This window comes from Arachis hypogaea, chromosome 12 (genome assembly GCF_003086295.3).
Source record: "Arachis hypogaea cultivar Tifrunner chromosome 12, arahy.Tifrunner.gnm2.J5K5, whole genome shotgun sequence".
Lineage (NCBI taxonomy): Eukaryota > Viridiplantae > Streptophyta > Magnoliopsida > Fabales > Fabaceae > Arachis > Arachis hypogaea.
In genome coordinates this window covers 79,403-103,403 of record NC_092047.1, presented here as the reverse complement: position 1 = coordinate 103,403, position 24,001 = coordinate 79,403, and the positions used below count along the sequence as shown (strand labels likewise).

Below are 24,001 nucleotides of genomic sequence, written 5' to 3'. Positions count from 1 at the left end.
TCAATCAAAAGATGTCAAGGAAGAAAATGATTTAAGCAAAAAAAAGAGAAAGAAATAAAAAGAGAAAGAAAGAAGGAAGAAAGAAAAGTTGAGATATTCATTTATATAAAGGGAATCTAAAAACACATTGTGATGACTAAATTAAAAGATATCTCTATATATGTATCATGTTGCTAAATGCTACAAAGGGAATGGACATATAACAAAAGATGGAAGGAAAATAATGAAGGATGTTGTGAGGAAATATTGAGTGATTGCTTCGGAAGATGACAAAAAGCTATCCACCTGCTGTAATTTTTGGTCTATTAAGTAATAATGTAGATTAAAATACGATAGGTGAAAGCTTTTAATGAATGTTGGAGACCTGTACATGGATGTTGCAAATGATATTATGTAGGGTTTTTTAGAGTTTTCTAGGTTTTTCTATGGTTTTTTAGGATTTTTCTAGGATTTTCTAGGGTTATCTAAGGTTTTCTAGGGTTCTCTAGTATTATCTAGGGTTTTTTTAGGGTTTTACTAGAGTTTTCTAGGGTTTTTTATGGTTTTCTAGGGTTTTCTAGGTTTTTTCTAGGGGTTTTCTAGGGTTTTTAGGATTTTCTAGACCTTTTTTTATGATTTTTAGGGTTTTTTAGGGTTTTTCTAGTGTTTACTAGGTTTTTTAGAATTTTCTTAGGTTTTTGAGGGGTTTCAATGATTTTCTAGGTTTTGTCTAGGTCTATCTAGGGTTTTTAGGATTTTTAGGGTTTTCTAGGATTTTTTTAGGGTTTTTTAAGATTTTTTTTCTTTTTTCTAGGATTTTTAAAGGTTTTTTAGGGTTTTCTAGGATTTTCTAGATTTTTTCTTAGGTTTTCTAGGGTTTTTCTAGGATTTTTCTAGGGTGTTTAGCATTTTTAGTATTTTCTAGGAATTTTCTAGGGTTTTCTTGGGTTATCTAGGGTTTTCTAGGATTTTCTAGGGTTTTTTTTGTATTTTCTAGGGTTTCCTAGGGATTTTTTTAGGATTTTCTATGGTTTTTTTAGGGGTTTTTACGTTTTTTTGTATTTTCTAAGGTTTTCTATGGATATTTAGTGTTTTCGAAGGTTTTTCTTGGGTTATCTAGGGTTTTCTAGGGTTTTTTATGTTTTTCTAGGGTTTTTAGGGTTATCTAGGGTTTTTTAGAATCTTCTAACATTTTTTTTTTGTTTTTTAGGTTTTTTCTTGAGTTTTGCAGGATTTTCTAGGATTTTTAGGACTTTCAAGGGTGTTTTTATAGTTTTTAGGATTTTTCAGGGTTTTTCTAGGGTTTTATAGATTTTTCTAGAGTTTTCTAAAATTTTTCTATTATTTTCTTGGATTTTCTAGGTTTTTCTAGGGTTTTCTTGGATTTTCTAGGACTTTTTAGGGTTTTTTAAGATTTACTAGGGTTTTCTAGGGTTTTTAGGGTTTCTATTGTTTTCTAAGATTTTTTTAGGGATTTCTAGGGTTATCAAAGATTTTCTAGTGTTATTTATGGATTTCTAGGTTTTTCTTGGATATTTTAGGATCTTCTAGGGTTTTCTATGGTTTTTCTACAGTTTTCTATGATCTTCTAGGTTTTTCTATGGTTTTCTATGGTTTTTCTAGAATTTTTTAGGGTTTTTTAAGATTTTTTTTAGGGTTATCTAGGGTTTTCTAGGATTTTTATGATTTTTCTAGGGTTTTCTGGGATCTTCTAGGGTTTTCTAAGTTTTTACTACGATTTTCTAGGGTTTTCTATAGTTTTTAGGGTTTTCTAGGGTTTTTTATGGTTTTTTCTAGGGTTTTTTTATGGTTCTTAGGGTTATCTAGGGTTTTCGAGAATTTTCTAGTGTTATTTAGGGTTTTCTAGGGTTTTCTAGGGTATTCAAGGGTTTCCGAAGGTTTTCTAAAATTTTCTAAGATTTTTAGGTTTTTTAGGATTTTTTATGGTTTTTAGGATTTTTAGGGTTTTCTAGGATTTTCTATATTTTTCTAAGGTTTTGAGGATTTTTCTATTGTTTTCTAGGATTTTCAAGGGTTTTTCTAAAGTTTTCTAGCATTATCTAGGAATTTCTAGGGTTTTGTAGGGTTTTCTAGGGTTTTTCAAGTTTTTTAGGAAATTTAGGATTTTCTAGGGTTTTGTAGGATTTTCTAGGATTTTTGAGGGTTTTTCTTTGATTTTCTAGGGTTTTCTAGGGTTTGTTAGGGTACTTAGGTTTTTTTAGGGTTTTCTAGAGTTTTTCTAAAGTTTTCTAGGGTTATCTAGAGTTTTCTAGGGTTTTTTAGGGTTTTCTAAGGTTTTCCAGGATTCTTTACGGTTTTTTAGGCTTTTTTAGTATTTTTTAGGGTTTTGCACTAAGTGAGAGATCCTTGGTTTAATACCCACCTATAACAAATTTTTATAACATATACATATATAGGATGTAAGTTAGTCACACTCAATTTTCAATCCTCTAATTTGTCATATTTTGACATAGTTTATTCGTAAGGTATTCAAACTATTTTAATTTATTCCAATTTAGCCTCTTAAATTTTATTGTTTAAATTTGAAATATTTGATTTTTAATCATAATTTTAATTTGATCTTTAAATATAAAGAAATATTGTTAAACTAATAAACTATTAACAAAAATGAACAATCTAAAGATTTCAATTAATACATGAGTGACAAACCCCCGAAAAAAATACCCCAACGACTATGACATCCCATTTTCTTTTTGCTTACCCAACAATATCCACTACTTTCAAATCTCCAATATTCTTCTTCCACAGCCCCTCAGTCTCCCACCCTGTCATAGACTAGAACGGCAGCCACTTCTTTCTCCAGCATCCCTCTGATCTCTTCATTGTACACCGTTACTATTGCTGTTGAGGCTGCAACTTTTGAACTCGATGCCGATCTGCTCACTTCTCCTCTCTTCGCTGCTGCTGTGCTCTCTACTCTGTACTCCCTCTCCAACCTTTTGCTTTCTCTACGCACACCGCCGCTATTCTATTCACTAGCAGCCTCCGCCGCCGCCTGCAAACTCTGCTGCCAGCACTGCAATGAACGTCTCCTTCCTTCAGAAAATTAGGTATGCGTTCTCCTTTTTTATCTTCTATTTGTTGTCATTTCTCAATTTGGAACCTAAATTTGTGTCTCTTGTTTGATTTTATCTAAATATTTTTTTCCTCTTCCTCTGTGAATTGAATTTATTTATTTTTAAACTTTGGTATTTTGTGTGATTGTTTTGTGTCATTTTCTCGAATGATAGAGCTTTGGCACTAGAATTTGCTTAATGAAATGAACATTGATGACGTATTTTTTCTTTTACTTTTATGTGCATCTCTTGATTTTTGATTAATTGATTATTGAATATTGATGACTTGATCAGTTAAGAATATGGATTAGTTTAATTTTTAAATTTCTTTGTTTATCTATCTTTTTTATTAGGATAGTTCTGGGTTGCCTCTATATGATATAAAAATACAGTCTGATTAAACTTTATTCAATTTAGTAAGAGCTTTTTAATATGTGTGATGTGTTCTTTTCAAATAGAGGCTTAATTTGCTTGTGTATGATTAAACCTTGCTGCTTTATAAAAGAATGAACTAGCTAACATTCTGGGGCCTTAATTTGCTTGTGATTTGAATTTAATTAAAGACAAATGGAAGAATGAAGGCCTTCGCTTGCTTAGATTTTGCTTACCATTTTGGTTCACTAATCCATCTTCATTAAATACAATGTAATAAGTGTCCTGCATATGATTGTTTTCAATTCTCAATTTATCTTTTATTCACGTAATGAGACTCCTTTATAGCTATGCAATTGATGACTGCTTGTTAGACCAACTATATTCCTGTCTTTTATTATTGTCTATGTTAATTTGTTAATTGAAATATATCAGATCACACAGAATATTATTATTCATTGAAAAAAGTTGAGAAGTTGAAGAAACACTATCTCTAGGATCACTTTCGTTCCATTTTGGATTAAAACAAAATTAATAGTTTCAATCAAAAGATGTCAAGGAAGAAAATGAGTTAAGCAAAAAAAGAGAAAGAAAGAAGGAAGAAAGAAAAGTTGAGATATTCGTTTATATAAAGGGAATCTAAAAACACATTGTGATGACTAAATTAAAAGATATCTCTATATATGTATCATGTTGCTAAATGCTACAAAGGGAATGGACATATAACAAAAGATGGAAGGAAAATAATGAAGGATGTTGTGAGGAAATATTGAGTGATTGCTTCGGAAGATGACAAAAAGCTATCCACCTGCTGTAATTTTTTGTCTATTAAGTAATACTGTAGATTAAAATACGATAGATGAAAACTTTTAATGAATGTTGGAGACCTGTACATGGATGTTGCAAATGATATTATGTAGGATTTTTTAGATTTTTCTAGATTTTTCTATGGTTTTTTAGGATTTTTCTAGGATTTTCTAGGGTTATCTAAGGTTTTCTAGGGTTCTCTAGTATTATCAAGGGTTTTTTTAGGGTTTTACTAGAGTTTTCTAGGGTTTTTAATGGTTTTCTAAGGTTTTCTAGGTTTTTCCTAGGGTTTTCTAGGGTTTTTAGGATTCTCTTAGGTTTTTGAGGGGTTTCAATGATTTTCTAGGTTTTGTCTAGGTCTATCTAGGGTTTTTAGGATTTTTAGGGTTTTCTAGGATTTTTTTAGGGTTTTTTAGGATTTTTGTTTTATTTTTTCTAGGATTTTTTTAAGGTTTTTTAGGGTTTTCTAGGATTTTCTAGATTTTTTCTTAGGTTTTTTAGGGTTTTTCTAGGATTTTTCTAGTGTGTTTAACATTTTTAGGATTTTCTAGGGTTTTTCTACGGTTTTCTTGGGTTATCTAGGGTTTTCTAGGATTTTCTAGGATTTTTTTTGTATTTTCTAGGGTTTCCTAGGGATTTTTTTTTATGATTTTCTATGGTTTTTTTTAGGGGTTTTTACGTTTTTTTGTATTTTCTAAGGTTTTCTATGGATATTTAGTGTTTTCTAAGGTTTTTCTTGGGTTATCTAGAGTTTTCAAGTGTTTTTTAGGTTTTTCTAGAGTTTTCCAGGATTTTCTAGGATTTTTAGGACTTTCAAGGGTGTTCTTATGGTTTTTAGGATTTTTCAGGATTTTTCTACGGTTTTATAGATTTTTCTAGAGCTTTCTAAAATTTTTCTATTATTTTCTTGGATTTTCTAGGTTTTTCTAGGGTTTTCTTGGGTTTTCTAGGACTTTTTAGGGTCTTTTAAGATTTACTAGGGTTTTCTAGGATTTTTAGGGTTTCTATTATTTTCTAAGATTTTTAGGGATTTCTAGGGTTATCAAAGATTTTCTAGTATTATTTATGGATTTTTAGGATTTTCTAGGATATTTTAGGATCTTCTAGCGTTTTTCTATAGTTTTCTATGGTTTTTCTAGAATTTTTTAGGATTTTCTAAGATTTTTTTTAGGGTTATCTAGGATTTTCTAGGATTTTTATGGTTTTTCTAGGGTTTTCTAGGATTTTTTTATGGTTTTTCTAGGGTTTCTTATGGTTTTTTCTAGGGTTTTTTTATGGTTCTTAGGGTTATCTAAAATTTTCTAGGGTTTTCTAGGGTTTTCAAGGGTTTTCTAAGGTTTTCTAGGTTTTTTCTAGGGTTTTCTAAAACTTTCTAAGATTTTTAGGGTTTTTTAGGATTTTTTATGGTTTTTAGGATTTTTAGGATTTTTCTAGGATTTTCTAGATTTTTCTAAGGTTTTCTAGGATTTTTCTATTGTTTTCTAGGATTTTCAAGGGTTTTTCTAAAGTTTTCTAGCGTTATCTAGGAATTTCTAGGGTTTTGTAGGATTTTTAGGGTTTTCTATGATTTTTCTAGGGTTTTATAGATTTTTCTAGAGTTTTCTAAAATTTTTCTATTATTTTCTTGGATTTTCTAGGTTTTTCTAGGATTTTCTTGGGTTTTCTAGGACTTTTTAGGGTTTTTTAAGATTTACTAGGGTTTTCTAGGGTTTTTAGGGTTTCTATTATTTTCTAAGATTTTTTAGGGATTTCTAGGGTTATCAAAGATTTTCTAGTGTTATTTATGGATTTCTAGGGTTTTCTAGGATATCTTAGGATCTTCTAGCGTTTTTCTATGGTTTTCTATGGTTTTTCTAGAATTTTTTAGGGTTTTCTAAGATTTTTTTAGGGTTATCTAGGATTTTCTAGGATTTTTATGGTTTTTCTAGGGTTTTCTAGGATCTTCTAGAGTTTTCTAAGTTTTTTCTAGGATTTTCTAGGGTTTTCTATGGTTTTTAGGATTTTCTAGGATTTTTTATAGTTTTTCTAGGGGTTCTTATGGTTTTTTCTAGGGTTTTTTTATGGTTCTTAGGGTTATCTAGGATTTTCTAGGGTTTTCAAGGGTTTTCTAAGGTTTTCTAGGTTTTTTCTAGGGTTTTCTAAAACTTTCTAAAATTTTTAGGATTTTTTAGGATTTTTTATGGTTTTTCGGATTTTTAGGATTTTTCTAGGATTTTCTAGATTTTTCTAAGGTTTTCTAGGATTTTTCTATTGTTTTCTAGGATTTTCAAGGGTTTTTCTAAAGTTTTCTAGCGTTATCTAGGAATTTCTAGAGTTTTGTAGGATTTTTAGGGTTTTCTAGGATTTTTTCAGGGTTTTATAGATTTTTCTAGAGTTTTCTAAAATTTTTCTATTATTTTCTTGGATTTTCTAGGTTTTTCTAGGGTTTTCTTGGGTTTTCTAGGACTTTTTAGGGTTTTTTAAGATTTACTAGGATTTTCTAGGGTTTTTAGGGTTTCTATTATTTTCTAAGATTTTTTAGGGATTTCTAGGGTTATCAAAGATTTTCTAGTGTTATTTATGGATTTCTAGGGTTTTCTAGGATATTTTAGGATCTTCTAGCGTTTTTCTATGGTTTTTTATGGTTTTTCTAGAATTTTTTAGGGTTTTCTAAGATTTTTTTTAGGGTTATCTAGGATTTTCTAGGATTTTTATGGTTTTTCTAGGGTTTTCTAGGATCTTCTAGAGTTTCAAAGTTTTTTCTAGGATTTTCAAGGGTTTTCTATGGTTTTTAGGATTTTCTAGGGTTTTTTATGGTTTTTCTAGGGTTTCTTATGGTTTTTTCTAGGATTTTTTTTATGGTTCTTAGAGTTATCTAGGATTTTCTAGGGTTTTCTAGGGTTTTCAAGGGTTTTCTAAGGTTTTCTAGGCTTTTTCTAGGGTTTTCTCAAACTTTCTAAGATTTTTAGGGTTTTTTAGGATTTTTTATGGTTTTTAGGATTTTTAGGATTTTTCTAGGATTTTCTCGATTTTTCTAAGGTTTTCTAGGATTTTTCTATTGTTTTCTAGGATTTTCAAGGGTTTTTCTAAAGTTTTCTAGCGTTATCTAGGAATTTCTAGGGCTTTGTAGGATTTTTAGGGTTTTCTAGGATTTTTCTAGGGTTTTATAGATTTTTCTAGAGTTTTCTAAAATTTTTCTATTATTTTCTTGGATTTTCTAGGTTTTTCTAGGGTTTTCTTGGGTTTTCTAGGACTTTTTAGGGTTTTTTAAGATTTACTAGGGTTTTCTAGGGTTTTTAGAGTTTCTATTATTTTCTAAGATTTTTTAGGGATTTCTAGGGTTATCAAAGATTTTCTAGTGTTATTTATGGATTTCTAGGATTTTCTAGGATATTTTAGGATCTTCTAGCGTTTTTCTATGGTTTTCTATGGTTTTTCTAGAATTTTTTAGAGTTTTCTAAGATTTTTTTTAGGGTTATCTAGGATTTTCTAGGATTTTTATAGTTTTTCTAGGGTTTTCTAGGATCTTCTAGGGTTTTCTAAGTTTTTTCTAGGATTTTCTAGGATTTTCTATGATTTTTAGGATTTTCTAGGGTTTTTTATGGTTTTTCTAGGGTTTCTTATGGTTTTTTCTAGGGTTTTTTTATGGTTCTTAGGGTTATCTAGGATTTTCTAGGGTTTTCTAGGATTTTCAAGGGTTTTCTAAGGTTTTCTAGGTTTTTTCTAGGATTTTCTAAAACTTTCTAAGATTTTTAGGGTTTTTTAGGATTTTTTATGGTTTTTAGGATTTTTAGGATTTTTCTAGGATTTTCTAGATTTTTCTAAGGTTTTCTAGGATTTTTCTATTCTTTTCTAGGATTTTCAAGGGTTTTTCTAAAGTTTTCTAGCGTTATCTAGGAATTTCTAGGGTTTTGTAGGATTTTTAGGGTTTTCTAGGATTTTTCTAGGGTTTTATAGATTTTTCTAGAGTTTTCTAAAATTTTTCTATTATTTTCTTGGATTTTCTAGGTTTTTCTAGGGTTTTCTTGGGTTTTCTAGGACTTTTTAGGGTTTTTAAAGATTTACTAGGGTTTTCTAGGGTTTTTAGGGTTTCTATTATTTTCTAAGAATTTTTAGAGATTTCTAGGGTTATCAAAGATTTTCTAGTGTTATTTATGAATTTCTAGGGTTTTCTAGGATATTTTAGGATCTTCTAGCATTTTTCTATGGTTTTTCTAGAATTTTTTAGGATTTTCTAAGATTTTTTTTAGGGTTATCTAGGATTTTCTAGGATTTTTATGGGGTTTCTAGGGTTTTCTAGGATCTTCTAGGGTTTTCTAAGTTTTTTCTAGTATTTTCTAGGGTTTTCTATGATTTTTAGAGTTTTCTAGGATTTTTTTATGGTTTTTCTAGGGTTTCTTATGGTTTTTTCTAGGGTTTTTTTATGGTTCTTAGGGTTATCTAGGATTTTCTAGGGTTTTCTAGGATTTTCAAGGGTTTTCTAAGGTTTTCTAGGTTTTTTCTAGGGTTTTCTAAAACTTTCTAAGATTTTTAGGGTTTTTTAGGATTTTTTATGGTTTTTAGGATTTTTAAGATTTTTCTAGGATTTTCTAGATTTTTCTAAGGTTTTCTAGGATTTTCTATTGTTTTCGAGGATTTTCAAGGGTTTTTCTAAAGTTTTCTAGCGTTATCTAGGAATTTCTAAGGTTTTGTAGGATTTTCTAGGGTTTTCTAGTTTTTTAGGATTTGTAGGATTTTCTAAGATTTTCTAAGATTTTTTAGGGGTTTTTCTTGGATTTTCTAGGGTTTTCTAGGGTTTGTTAGGGTACTTAGATTTTTTTAGGATTTTTTAGAGTTTTTCTAAAGTTTTCTAGGGTCATCTAGAGTTTTCTATGGTTTTTTAGGGTTTTCTAGGGTTTTCCAGGATTCTTTAGGATTTTTTTTAGGGGTTTTTAGGAGTTTTCTAGGACTTTTTAGGGTATTTTTTAGGGTTTTGCACTAAGTGAGAGATCTTTGGTTTAATACACACCTATAACATATTTTTATAATATATACATATATAGGATGTAAGTTAGTCACACTTAATTTCCAATCCTCTAATTTGTCATATTTTGACATAGTTTATTCGTAGGGTATTCAAACTATTTTAATTTATTCCAATTTAGCCTCTTAAATTTTATTGTTTAAATTTGAAATATTTAATTTTTAATCATAATTTTAATTTGATCTTTAAATATAAAGAAATATCGTTAAACTAATAAACTATTAACAAAAATAAAAAATCTAAAGATTTCAAATTAATACATGAGTGACAAACACTCCAAAAAATACCCCAACACCTATGACATTCCATTTTCTCTTTGCTTACCCAACAATACCCACTACTTTCGAATCTCCAATATTCTTCTTCCACAGCCCCGCAGTCTCCCACCCTGTCGTAGACCAGAACGGCAGCCACTTCTTTCTCCAGCATCCCTCTGATTTCTTCATTGTACACTGTTACTATTGCTGTTGAGGCTGCAACCTTTGAGCTCGATGCCGATCTGCTCACTTCTCCTCTCTTCGCTGCTGCTGTGCTCTCTACTCTGTACTCCCTCTCCAACCTTACCTTTTGCTTTCTCTACGCACACTGCCGCTATTCTATCCACTAGCAGCCTCCGCCGCCGCCTGCAAACTCTGCTGCCAGCACTGCAACGAACGTCTCCTTCCTTCAGAAAATTAGGTATGCGTTCTCCTTCTTTATCTTCTATTTGTTGTCATTTCTCAATTTGGAACCTAAATTTGTGTCTCTTGTTTGATTTTATCTAAATATTTTTTCCTCTTGCTCTGTGAATTGAATTTATTTATTTTTAAACGATGGTATTTTGTATGATTGTTTTGTGTCATTTTCTCGAATGATAGAGCTTTGGCAGTAGAATTTGCTTAATGAAATGGACATTGATGACGTATTTTTTCTTCTACTTTTCTGTGCGTCTCTTGATTTTTGATTAATTGATTATTCAATATTGATGACTTGATTAGTTAAGAATATGGATTAGTTCAATTTTTAAATTTCTTTGTTCATCTATCTTTTTTATTAGGTTAGTTCTAGATTGCCTCTTTATGAGATGAAAATACAGTGTGATTAAACTTTATTCAATTTAGTTAGAGCTTTTTAATATTTGTGATGTGTTCTTCCCAAATAGAGGCTTAATTTGCTTGTGTATGATTAAACCTTGCTGCTTTATAAAAGAATGAACTAGTTAACATTTTAGGGACTTAATTTGCTTGTCATTTGAATTTAATTAAAGACAAATGGAAGAATGAAGGCCTTAGTTTGCTTCGGTTTTGCTTACCATTTAGGTTCACTAATCGATCTTCATTAAATACAATTTAATAAGTGTCTTGCATATGATTGTTTGCGATTCTCAATTTATCCTTTATTCACGTAATGCAACTCCTTTATGGTTATGCAATTGATGATGCTTGTTAGACCAACCATATTTCTATCTTTTATTATTGTCTATGTTAATTTGTTAATTGAAATATATCAGATCACACAGAATATTATTATTCATTGAAAAAGTTGAGAAGTTCAAGAAACACATTCTCTGGGATTACTTTCGTCCCATTTTGGATTATAAAAAATTAATAATTTACAATCAAAAGATATCAAAGAAGAAAATGAGTTAAGTAAAAAGAGAGAAAGAAATAAAAAGAGAAAGAAAGAAGGAAGAAAGAAAAGTTGAGATATGCATTGATATAAAGGGCATCTAAAAACATATTGTGATGACTAAAAGATATCTCTATATATGTATCATGTTGCTAAATGCTACAAAGGGAATGGACATATAACATAAGATGCAGGAAAAATAATAAAGGATGTTGTGAGGAAATATCGAGTGATTGCTTTGGGAGATGACAAAAAGCTATCCACCTGCTGTAATTTTTGGTTTATTAAGTAATAATGTAGATTAAAATGACGATAGTTGAAAACTTTTAATGAATGTTGGAGAGCTGTACATGGATGTTGCAAATTATATTATGTAGGATATTTGTATCTTTATTTGTGGTCTATTGTAGACATATTTATCAAATCCGGCTTGACCTTGTCGGTTCGACCGAAAACTCGGTCACCCGGTTACTTGGTCGGGCCAAGCCACTCGTTGAACTGGTTGTGCAACAGACCCGGTTCGACCAAACGGGTTTTCGTGAAATCCGATGACCCGGCCGGTTAATTTAACCCGATCCGGGTCTTTTTTATTTTTTTTTCTTCCTAATACTTGAAACGGCGTCCTTTCATAACCCCCCTCCTAACCTTTCCCTTTAGATGAAACCCTATGCCCAAATGCCAAATCTGAGACTCTTGACTCTGAGTGTCTAAGTAAAACCCCCTAACCCAGCCAGTCTCTGTGCTCTCTCCATCTCTAGCTCGGCAGTCGAAACTCAATACTCAGTAGTCCCTTTCTCGTCTCTCCCCTCACCTCGACAGTCGTCACTCTCAGTCTCTCACGGCCTCACCTCGTCGCTCTCTCAGTCTCTCATCTCGTCCACTCACCTTGGTCGTCGTCGCGGTCCCGTGCCCCGGTGTTCGCTTCGTTGGCGGCAGAAGCAGACGGAACCACATCTGGTCCCTCGGGTAGTGGTGGTGGTCATCTTCTTGCTTCTCACGGTCTCTGTCTCGCACCTGGTCTCGATCTCTCCCTTCCCTGCGCTCTTCGTCGCCTGTAATAGAGGCAACAGGTCCCGGTGGACTGGTCTTCGTTGTCGTCTTCTTGCTTCGAGCCTTGCCGTTAGCTTCTCCCTCGCCATCAGCTTCTCCTTCGCCGTCAGATTCCTTCGTGCAACCCGATTTGGTAAGTTCCCCATGTTCTTTCTGTTTTAATTTTGTTGCTGAAAACCAAATGTGTTGCTGAAATTTGTTACTGATTATCATGAACCTTGAATTTATTAGTGAGTTCCCCCTGTTCTTTTTGTTTCAATTTTCTTTTTTTTTTTTTTTGTTGCTGCCTGAAAGTTATCGTAGTTTATATTTTTGTTACTCCCTAAAAGTTATCATAATTATCATACAATGTAACTAGTTTCTTGTATCTCTCTCTTCAAACTCTTCTTTCTCTTATTCTGATGTTCTGTATAACATCATAATGCAGTGTTTCTTATGAAAGATATAGATGCAAATCAAAATGAGAAAAATGTTGATCAAGCTCTAAATTTGTCCTATGAAGATATAAATTTCGATTTTAAGATCACTTGGACTTTATTATCAATTATGTTATCTTTTGCTTGCTCTTGTTTATTTAAATAGAGAAAGTATTTTGTATTAAAAACTAATTTATTATCTTTTTTTTGTATCATTAGTTGTCTAAAAATTAACATTTGATTATTATTATATTTATAAAGACTTACATTTTAAGTCTTAGTATGTAATTTTAATTTTATTTATATAATTTATATTTTTTAAATTATGACCGGATCAACCGGGTAAACCAGTGACCTACCGGTTGATCCAGTAATCAGGTTACCTGGTCATTTGGTTCTAATAACTATGATTAATATTATATTAAAGTGTGTTTATGTATGGATTAGGATATACTAGAATTAATTAAGATCAATTAGGACTCATCATGTTCTTCTTTATTATATATTATAATTATGAGTAATAATTAATTAGTGTATATAAATCTAAAAATTGAGGAGTTCATTAACCTTTTTCACATTATAATCACCGTCTAAAAGTGGTATCAGAGGCAAAGCATAGATTTTGTCACTTTTTTCAAAAAGCATTCTGTCAGTTTTTCTAGCTACTAATTAAGATGACTTAAAAACTCTTAACCTAAATTAAAATTTAATAAAAAAAAAATCTGACATCGTATACCATAGATAAAAATATCATAAATAAACCAATATCAAAGATAGAATAAAATAAACCAGTATCATAAACCAATACCATAGATAAAAATATCATAAATAAACCAATATCATAAATAAACCATTTGAAAAGAGAAACAAGGATAGAATAAAATAAGAAACCCCACTTGTTAATGTCACCAGCGAAAGCTCCTTGGAATTCTGTTGGTACTTTCAGCTCAACAAGCATAACAGGTTCTAATATAAATGGCCTGGAAGCTGTATAGCACTGATACAAAAATCAAAGAATATGGTCATTACTATGAGAACAAAACTATGGACAATATTATCATGATAATATGTGCAATGTTATGAATATGGATGCAGAATTGTAAAGAACCTGTATGAAAGCATAGATAGAAGCCAACTTAAATGCAAGTTCACTAGAATCAACGGCATGAGCAGTACCATCTGTCAAGACAATTCTTAAGATTTTCGACAGGATGTCCAATTAAAGCCCCCCTGTATGAAAGCAACATTACGTTACCATAAAATGAGTATTGTAACACTATCATGGCTGAATCGCATAATAAAATTGATGTTTCGTAAATATGCTAATGAATGAACTTTGGCTTCCTCAATATTACATTCTTAGTCCCCATAAATTACTTTTGAATGCTCACTTATTCCATCATTACATTTTTCGGTGGTCTTTATTACATTCATGGGGAATAAGATAATATATGTTGAACGACAATTAGATTTAAAGTAGAAATCACAAATAACCAATGATGAAAATTTCACTCACGAGTTGGCGGCTTCCTTAAAACCTTTTTCAATTGCAGGGATAAAACCTGATGGAATAGCTTGCCCAACAAGGAGGTTTTCAAATTCGAATTTAGTTGGTGATCCTGCCCGAAGTGGTTCAATATACCTGCAAACATAGAACATAGTGAATTCACTAAGCATCAAGAAACAAAAGGTGATTAGGGACAAGTTGGAACATCACAAATTCACAATCAGCTGCTATCATAAAGTAGATATACTTTATACGGAAGCCATTAGCCCAGAAACAGAACCAGAACCACAGCAAAGAGAAGAAGGCTTTATCCAATTTGTTTTAAATCTAAGGATTAATACACTTTTATTGAGAAAAGAAAAAGGATATTTATACACATGGAGAAGTCTGGAAGTAAATGAAAATCCCTTTCTAAAATTTGATTGCCCTTGAATACCAGCAATTTTCTGTTCCTAAGAGACATGCATTTAGTTTGGATGACATTGTTTGAAAATCACAATGTATACTTTCTTGATTTATTAATTCACAACACCTTTTATTTAACAAAACTTTTTTGACTAACTTTAAATTTTTTTAATAACGCATCAACTTAATTTTATTTCTAACCACACAGAAAAGAATATAAATTGAGACAAATTTGTTTAAAAACTAACATGGACAAAAATGCCTCTTTTGTCAAGCGCTTATATTAAAAGGAACTTCTCAAAAAGTAATTTCTGAATAAACAATTTGCTGTAAGATTAATATAAGTTACTTTTTTTTATCTTTTAGAAAGTACTTATTGAGCCTAATACAAAAAATATATAATTTACACACTACAACGGCATATTTATCTTGTAATATTCAGTAAGTTAAAACTTGGGGAAAAATAATTAAAGAATCTTGTAATGATCAAACAGTTCTTCAAACAGTGCCTACTCCCTAATCTTGCCTTGCATGCAAGGTCTATGCATATTTAGACATGCGGTTGTTTGAGAGAAAGTTAATCAAGACTAAGTCACAGTCATTATATTTCTTGCAAGGTTGGTTCACATGATTTCTATGCTCCAACCATAGGGTATTGAAAATTGTAATTGTAATTGCAATTAAACTTTATTTGGAGATGCTAACAGTTTGTCAGTAATTATCTCTCCTAAAGTTGTAATTATTGTAATTGGATAAAGGTAAAACTCAAAAGAATGGTTTAATATCGAACAGGCCCCTTCACACGAATGTCGCTTATTCTTTTTGAGTTTGAAGAATGGACAATGCACAGGTCCATCCTATCTTGGGATGCAGCTTTTATTAAGAATAATTGAGAGACAACAAGGATTGAACCCTCTGTCTAGTCATAGAAGCTCTTACACCATTATTGAAACTCAGTCACTCTAATTAAACTTTAAAAAATAGCTCAAGGGAGAGGGTTGCCCTAGACTTGTAAAGGCTTCTACCACACCTTATCCTTAGGACATGTGGAACTATAATATACCTTCTCATGCTCAAGACTGGACAAAGACTTGCTATTTGGTTGACTAGACATTTTGGGGTGACCCAAAAACAACCATAGAATAGGTTCTGGTACAGTAATATACCATGATATGAACCATCTTTCCCATGAACTTAAATTGTTGGTCAGCGACACGATTTTATATCTAACACTTTCATGAGAAACAAATCCAAATCTTGATTATTGATATTGTAAAGGTGAGATGTAAATTAGTGGGATACAAATAATAATAATAATTAGAGCATATGACGATCATAGTGCAAAGTGCCACTCTCGGGCAATCCCCATGTCTAATCTGATTTTAATAAAAAAAAAATCTTATGTATGGTAACTAATATAAAAATTACCGACACATACCCAATTACCCGTCCATATTGACCTTGCCCTCCAGATTGCTTCTTGTGTAAATAATCAAAATCAGCACGTTGTGTAACAGTTTCTCTTTAGTTTACATGGGGCTTTCCAACAGTTGCATCTACCTTAACAAGTAGGAACATAATAATGAAACTCCAGAAGCAGGAAATATAAAACCAGTATCAGCAAGGATTAACAACATTAATGCATGGGAAAGGAATAGGTACCTTATACTCTCTCCGAATACGTTCAACATAAATATCTAAATGTAGTTCTCCCATTCCAGAAATGATAGTCTAACAACAAAGGTAAACTATGTCATTGCAAGTTCAACAAATTTGCCACTTCTATGATCTAGATAAATAGAATAGAACATTACCTGCCCACTCTCTGGGTCTAAACCAACACGGAATGTAGGATCCTCTTTCTAGAAGCGATTCAAAACTTTTGAAAACTACAAGTGATATACCAAGAAAATCAAATACATGATAAGCTGGGACAGAGTGGTCAGTGTGTTACATAAAGAAACTACTTACTTGCCCTCCAGAATCTTTTGAAACTGGCTGTACAGCTAATGACATTACAGGTTCAGGAACATTCATGGAAGTCATTGTGTATTTAACTGATCCATCGGTAAAAGTATCTCCTAATAACCAATGGATGGAAAAAAGTTAGACAAGTAATCATGTATTAAGGCCAATATAAAACTAACTTAGGCAACATATTACTACAAGATTAAGTTCAAAATTGAGTGCAATTCATTCTCTACATCAATAGGCAGAGACTGCTAACAACAAAAGACTCAATTATCAGAAATTCAGAATGTTTAACAGCTGTTGAGAAGGATTGACAGTAATTAAGCCTAAAAAATTGATTAAACTATACAATTAGAGCCTTACAAATTAATTTAAAAGATTTAACTTGAGAGTTTCCTATGGGCATTGGTTAAGAGAGAAAATAGAAAAGTTTTGGTTTGCATTCAGTGCACAGAAAAATTAAAAAAAGTTAGCATTTACTTGTTCTTATAGTATTCTTAGTAAGTGCCTTAACACTTGTTAACAAGACCCTTAATTAAATCTTGAATAAATAAAGGTACAATATAGGATTCCAGAAATCAATATTTGCCCTGCATGAGCCTCTTGAATGTCCTGCAATTTGGATAAAATCCTAATTGAATATTAAATATATTTAATTATTGAAATATATTAAACAGTCTTCGTAACAAATCAAGCTGGGAAAGGTACCCCTACCAAGTTACTCTATAGCAAAAACAATAGCCTATAACCTACCCAACAAAAGTTTCTTTTTCTTTTCTTTTCTTTTCTTTTTTGTTTTTTCTTGATAAAAGAAGACTTTTTTTAATATGAAGAGAAAACTAAACAAACTGGGTAGGACAAGGGGATAAGAGTTCCTCTTTACCATAAAAAAGTAATGAGAAAAAAATACCAATAACATGAAAATCCGCCAGTAATACTGTAAATCCAAAACCTAACCTCTATCTCATCAGAATGCATCCTAACTAAGCGAGGAACCTGCATCCATTAAGAAAAACATTTAGCCAAAAATTCATTCTAATTTTGAAATGCAATACATGAAAGTACAGACCTAATGATCTAACTAGTGAAAATATTACATCACTGGTAGCACAGCAACAAAATTTTGGTGCATAGTTTTAAAGAAATTCATGAACCCAGGGTAGATTAAAATTGAATAATTGCTATAATCTTATGTCATGTAATTTATTACTCTTCCCAAGATGAAATCTAAAGGAGATAATAAAAAGCTGAAGATTTCAACAAAACACTACTGCAAAGTTGTGTTTGGAAAAATCTTGAGAGTTACACCTATGATTTATAGCATAGCATTAGCCAAAAAAAATTCCAGGATTCAATTGCACATATGCACATGAATAACACAATCACAAAAAGCCTTAGATTTTACCTTGATCTTCTTGCCGGTGTTTACATTAATAATAAACTCGCCCTTGCGGATCACACCCTCGTAAATTCTTCAACACCCAAAGCCGGGGGGAAGGAAAATTGAGAAAACAATCCAATAATTTTGTGTAATTTACAAAGTTAACACATTCAAAACAAAATATATGCAGACAAACACACGCAGGGAAAGTGATAAAATGGTTAATGGTGAGAATGAAATGAGTAAATCTCGGTTGTGGGAAAACAAAATGCTCAGGACGGGGAGGAGGGGAGCGCAATATGGGCCCGAGGGACTGGTAACTCTGGGTGGCAAGACTGGTGGGGAGGGGTAGTGAAATGATTTTGTTAGAAAAGAGAGTTGGGGAGTATATTGGGAGGTGACAAAATGCTGAGGAGGGCATTCAGATTGTTGGGATTAGAATCAGACTAGGAGAGGGTCAGGTCTCTCAAAAGCCTGCCATTTGTCACACATTGTTTTTTCCTTTCTCAGTAAAGAACACATGACCTGGGGAAGGGTAAAGCCACATTGGATTTTACCCATTTCCTTCAGTTTCTGTACTGTTTGATCTCTTTTCTACCTACAATTGGTACCAGTTGTTACATACAGTCATACGAGATGCGACTTCTTTATGTAATCATGTGAGCTCTAAAGTACGTCAACCATTCATGTACGATGATGCAGCCAAGAATTGCTCTCACTCTCATAACAGCCAACTTCTCTCACTTGATACTGCCTTATATATGTTGAAAAAGAGTTTGAAGTAATATTACCTTAAATATGTCAACTGGCCAAACCGCCCTTCCTCCAACTTAAATGCCAACGCTACAAGTGGCCCATCAAGACTTCCAGTCAACTCAACCTGAAAGTGCATAGATAAATTATTCAATAAAAAAAGAAACAAGAGCACAAATGCAAAATCGGCTTGCAAAATCATTTGCAGGCCTCTCATTGCCACAGCAAGAACTCTCCAGGCCTTTTGGTATCATTTAAAATCCTTGGGTTTTTCCCAATGGATTTGCATCAGTTTCTAATTACCACATTCAAAGTTTTGGATCATACCAAGAAGCAAATACAATTGGTAACTTTTCAGTGTTTTGGCGCATTCGGTTGAAACTTGTAAAGGAAGTCCATGCCTTTTAACAGCTCCTTTTCGACTACTCATTTAATTGAGATACGATTACCTTTTCGGCCTCGCTTTGGTGCTTCGTACATGGTCTGTCTAAGGGTGTTCCTCACTTCCTCTAGCTAACATTCAAAGGGATTGGCATGCTTTAGTACATGGTCCTGTTTGTTGGGTGATACCATTTTGTATCCATGTGAGGATATTCCATCCTCTTGTGTACATTCTTCTCTCTCCTAATAAAATTTCTTTTTCTATCAAAATAATTTAACCTTCCCTTGACTAAGTTGTGATTTATATTTTGAAAAACTTATGCAATAGTTATCATCCCGGTTAAATCTAAGTTATGTTATTTTTCATTTTGTATTTACTTTTTCTGCGTGGAGTCTTACAAATGCTACTATAGATGCAAGAAAATGTCCACATGAGAATTTTTAACTTTTTTAAAGATTATGTTTAACTAGTAATTACATTTTAAAAAATCCATGAAAATTTAATTATTCGAGTAATTAAACAAGTTCTTAATTGATGTTTTTCCCCTTTTTCTAGGTTTTACTCTATTTTCCATATATTTTCTTGTATGATTCTTCAAACCAAATATTCTTCTTTCACTCCCACTCAAATATATATCTAATCTATATATATAAAGAAACTTATAAATCATCATTAAAAAATAGCCTGCAAATTCAGAGGCCAATTGACAATTTATGACAAATAGATCATAATATCAAAGCAAAACAAAGATAAACATCTTACAAATCAGGTACCTTTTCCTCATTCTTTGTTTGGTCAAGGGCATAACTACTAACTTCAATTGGACATGGCAAATAATTAAGTACACCATCCAGAAGTGGCTGTACTCCCTGTATCAGTAACAGAAGACAATGAAAAGCATAAGAGGCAGAAGGTAAAAATAGGGATGCCTGCAAGCATATGCATGTACAAGAGAACCTCTTGGGGGTTTGGGAGTTTGAACTTGAGAGCAAGGATACCAACCCGAGACGAATTGATGATAAAAAGATTCATCAATTACACAAATCCGATCAAAAGGTAACTTAATAAATGATACAAATTACAAAACATTACACGCCACATTAACAGAGCAATCCAGAATATCACAAGCAAGATAGGAGATCGAACACAAATAGGAGACGAGTAGTCAGTAATAGATAGTTATAAACACAGCAGCATTCTAATAAAAATTTATCAGGACAAAATATTTTATTCCTTTATATTTATTGTGTATGGTCATAAATTGACCTGTATTTGATTTCATTTGGGCATATGATGGGATCAAAAATCCCAGACATCTATGATCCAATCAAAACAAACGTAAAGGATCTAGTAGGTTGGGCAACTTAAGCTACCTCTTGCAATATTTGAATATTTTACACTCCTAATATTTTGAGCCATCCTGACAAATATTAAATACCTGCTAACATGATGCATGCCATTTATGATCCCATATGATATGCATACTCAACCATTATAGCAGTTGTGTACTACAGAATGTCGAGGCAACTATGCCAAGAGGATTTAAGTTCTCAAAAAAAGAAAAGGAAAAAAAAAAACATATCCAAATTAGGTGCATTGTGTACATATGGAAAATAAGGATACAACATATTAATAATGTAAAGAGGAGGAATACAGAAAGCAATGACTATATAGCATAGAATACACATAATAACTAAAGGTAATTCAATGGTTGCCTTATTTTTAAAAACACTACCCATGAACACTGGTACAAACTTCCGTGCTATGGTGGCCCTACGAATTGCTTCCTGCTCAAAGAAAAATGACATCACAATAATAAAACTCAATATTTAATAAAATAATTAAATATTCTAAACTACATATAAAGCTAAAGGAGAATGCAGTACATTGACTTCATGATAATCTATTGGTGAAAAACCATAGGCCGAAGTGAGTGAAAAATGCAAGAACTAAGCATCAACGAAGAACCAAAGAACCATGCTTACAACTTTTATTAGCAGAAACCATACATATTACAATATAAGCAATTTTTTTCACTGATAATCATAAAATAACAAGACCACTTCCCATTGACACACCTATGCCTTTACTATTTCTGATACACATCTAGAATGCTCAAGACTTCTATGTAATCAACAATAAAACATCCCAACAAAATAATTGTCAGAGGTAAACCAAATTCGATGCATATCCTATAAATCAAATAATGAACATACCTAATAGAGAAAGCTAGAAAACTCTCTAACTTGATTAGAAGAGTAGGGACTTAAGAAACTGACTCTACCAGCTAGATTAGGATAAATACAACAGATTCAGAAAATATCTTCTCTCTCTACTCAGTTTCAGTTAATACCAAACTTCAATAGGGATGAGGGAAAGGAAAAAAAAAAACCGAAAAATGAAAAAAGAAAACCCACAGACCTGAAGGTCAGCAGGTGATATGGGCTCATCACCAAGAAAAGCTTCAGCAAGTTGATCATCAACTTCTGACACAGCTTCTATGAGCTCCCGCCTTTTTTCTACTTCCAAGGCTTCCATATCTGCAGGCACCTCTTCAGTGACAACTTTTTCACCGAAATAAGCAACAATAGAGCATGCTAAAAGTAAGCCATAAGGAAAATTAATTTTAGTAATAAACAGCAATAATTTTGAAACAAACCCATTAGAACCCCAAAAATAGTATGCTTTTACTGCACAAGATCAACAAGTCCCTCAAAATCATCCTCCAAGCCTATCGGAACTTGCATTGCAGCATTATGATGCCGAAGTTTAGATCGTGCCTGTAAAAGTATAGTCCTCAAATGAGAAAAAAGTTATACAACTATAATGATGATGTAAGCACTTTTGGCTATATTTTGCTATTGTATATATGATCTCTTATCCTCCTTCTCCTTCTATCCGTATTAATGATATTCTTCTTTTATCAATATAAATACAATAAAAAAGAAAGTATGGTGACAATGATATAATGAATCAAAAGGAAACTAAAAGGATTTCCAGAATGCACAAAGGTAATAACAAATAATACTTACTAAACTACCAAACTAAAATTTGATAGCTTATATATTGCTGCAAAATCTTAATTAATGTGATGCTATATACATATAAAAATTAAGGTGAAGTCATAGAAGATTTTTAGTAAACAGGTTACAGAAGGTTTTATCATGAAAAATCAGCTTTAGAAGAGGTTCAACTTTTTCAAATTCCTTAATTTCTCAAAGATCAGCAACCAAGGGATTGAGGAACCGAATCTGCGAAATTCTCTTCCATAAAATCGTATGAATGGCAATAAAACTATAAAACATATCATCTATACGGTCTTCATTAATCTCCAATGAACCTGATTTAAAACTTTCCATGGATCTGCTCCCATTCGATCAAGCTTGTTAATAAATGCAAGTCTTGGAACCTCGTATCTTCTCATTTGTCAATCTACCGTGATGGACTGACTTTGCACACCACCAACACTACAAAGTACAAGAATAGCACCATCAAGGACACGCAAAGCCATCTCAACTTCAATGGTGAAATCAACGTGACCAGGTGTGTCAATTATGTTAGTCTGCAATGACAAATTTCCCAAAAGAAATACAAATACAATTATATTTTTACCCAAAAATTAGAAAGTATAAATAATTAGCAAGTCAAAGAGATGAAAGAAGGAAGTCATCAGTACTGCAAGTATAATATAGAATTCTTATTCTAATATTCCAATGTTTCAACATTTTTGACTGTCATCGAGACAATTTACTTTTGCTTAGCAGACTAATTTTTTTATTTTCTCAATTCCACTTAAGAATAATTACACATAGAAACCTTTTCAACCTTTTCTCCATTCTCCATCATAACTAATAACTAATCCATAACAATAATTAGTATGTTAGGGATTGCAGTAACAGAAGCACTCAAATCTCACTATACATTAAAAGCTCATTAGCTCTTCAAAATTGATTTAATACTTAAATTCAGTTTGAACTCAGTCAACTCATAACCACATAAAATTCATCCAACTAAATCTCAACTCCAATCATAACTTCAACACTGAAATGAAACTGACTGATTCATCATAGTCACTAGTAGATTGACAGGTACTTCAATACACATTTTCTTTACAGAAAACGTAAAAAAATAATTACTTTTTTAAAAATTAGACTAAAATTGGAGTAAATAACTACTTTTATATTGTTTTATCATTTGAGGAATAGCAAAACAACACAACAATTTGGAGAAGGGGAACAGTTTATCAATAGCAGAGAAAGAGATATTTACCTTATAGTCTTTCCAAGAGCAGTAAGTAGCAGCAGACTGGATAGTGATACCTTTCTCCCTCTCCAAGTCCATGGAATCCATCTTGGCGCCGACGCCGTCTCTGCCCCGAACCTCGTGGATCTCGTGGATACGACCAGTGTAGAAAAGCACTCGCTCCGTCAAAGTTGTCTTGCCGGAGTCGATGTGAGCAGAGATCCCGATGTTGCGTAACCGCTCCATGGACTCCTTCCACCATGGCTCCTTGTCCGCCGCCGCCGCCCTCGCTCGAGCAGCGTTACCCGACGAGAAGTGCCGCAGGTGGAATGCACCGGCAAGGAGGGACGACGCCGGAGACGGAGACGGCGATGGGGATGCCGGGGGCACGGAAGAGGAGAAGAAGGTGTAGAGCAGGCGCGGCGCAGAGGACCTGGCTATCCGTGCCATGATGGTGGTGGAAGAGGTGGCGCAGGGTTTGTCGTTTGTTTTGGGGGCTTACTACGTGACTGTTAAAGTGCTGACTTTAATATTCTTTAAATTAAATTTTTTGAACAAAAGATTGCATTTTTACTTAAATTAAAACAACAACATTTATATTCAGATATACCAACCGCATTCAGATTTATATCAAAATTTTTGTATTGGCATTCACATAAGAACTCTTGTATTTTGTCATTTATTTCAGAATTTAAGTAGAAAGCAGCATTTTATTCAAAAAAAAAAACGATATCGCTTTTGTCCTTTAATTTAGAAGACCTATTAGTTCGACTGGCGACACGTGGCAACGTTATAGTCACGTCAGCAACTTAACAATCACATCTATTTTTATTGTTAGTAGTTAACGACTTTAACTAACTAGATATCTAAAATGTCTCGTTTATGTAAAGTTTGAGGATCTTGATTATAATAAAAAGTTTTCGAAGACTAAATCGTTTTATACGAAATTTTTTGAAACCTATTTGAATATATACTCAATAAAATAAATTTAATAATTACATATTTGTGTACTTTTTTAAAAAAATTAGGCAAATATTCTTATGAAAATA

At 32.3% G+C, this 24,001-nt stretch overlaps 1 pseudogene; it reads right to left on the bottom strand.

The window, feature by feature from the left end:
• Window positions 1-13,000: 13,000 nt before the first annotated feature.
• Window positions 13,001-23,468, bottom strand: LOC112726190 (elongation factor G-2, mitochondrial-like; annotated as a pseudogene).
• Window positions 23,469-24,001: the final 533 nt, after the last annotated feature.